Source organism: Phalaenopsis equestris, unplaced genomic scaffold, assembly GCF_001263595.1.
Source record: "Phalaenopsis equestris unplaced genomic scaffold, ASM126359v1 Scaffold000608, whole genome shotgun sequence".
Taxonomy (NCBI): Eukaryota; Viridiplantae; Streptophyta; class Magnoliopsida; order Asparagales; family Orchidaceae; genus Phalaenopsis; species Phalaenopsis equestris.
Window position 1 is genome coordinate 451,456 of NW_018165048.1, and position 824 is coordinate 452,279.

The following is an 824-nucleotide window of genomic DNA, read 5'->3' on the forward strand; positions in this document are numbered from 1 at the left end:
GATGAATGCTTCATCCCTGCTGTAATCAACACTAGAAAAATTTGGATGCAATAAAAAACAATCTTTAAATATCAAAAACTCCAAACCACGTCAATAAAAATGATTCATATAATTGATTGAGCACATGAATGTAGGATATTATCATACTTCTCCATAAAAAAAAAAAAATGTAATCACAATTAGAGAAGTTATATTATATTTAAAAACACCCATCTTGATGTTCAATTTATTGGGGGAAGTTCATCTTCTCTCCCCAACATCCCGCAATCGAGAACACTAACACTAAAATAGAAGAAAAGATTACATAAGGAGTTCTGATTCAGTTTTATGTGCGGATGATAGTATTTATATGTTATTGGTATATTATGGTGTTATGTTTCTAAAATAGCATTAAAACACTATCAATGACACCTTCAATAACATCATTCGTACCTAATTCGGAAGTTGGTCATTCATATGCAATATTTTTACCTAATTTAGTTGTGCTTAATGGTCAAATACAAAAAAAAAAAAAAAATTAAAGTAAAAAAAATAAAACTATTTTCTTTACCTTGCTTCTCATTTTCAAAACTCAAGGTAACCTCAAATATCTCATCTTTTGAAGATATCAGTGTTCTCGCCCCATAAAAATTTCTATATTTAAAAAAAAAATGATTTATTTATTTTTTCAATCTCCCTTGTAATGGTTATGTTGGTCAAATTTGATCCAGGTAAGGTTTCCGTTGGCTTGTGTGTAAATAAACCAATTCGGATGCCTCAAAAAATAAATAAATAAATAAATAAATAAAAAAAATAAAAATAAATAAATAAATAAATAAATATAT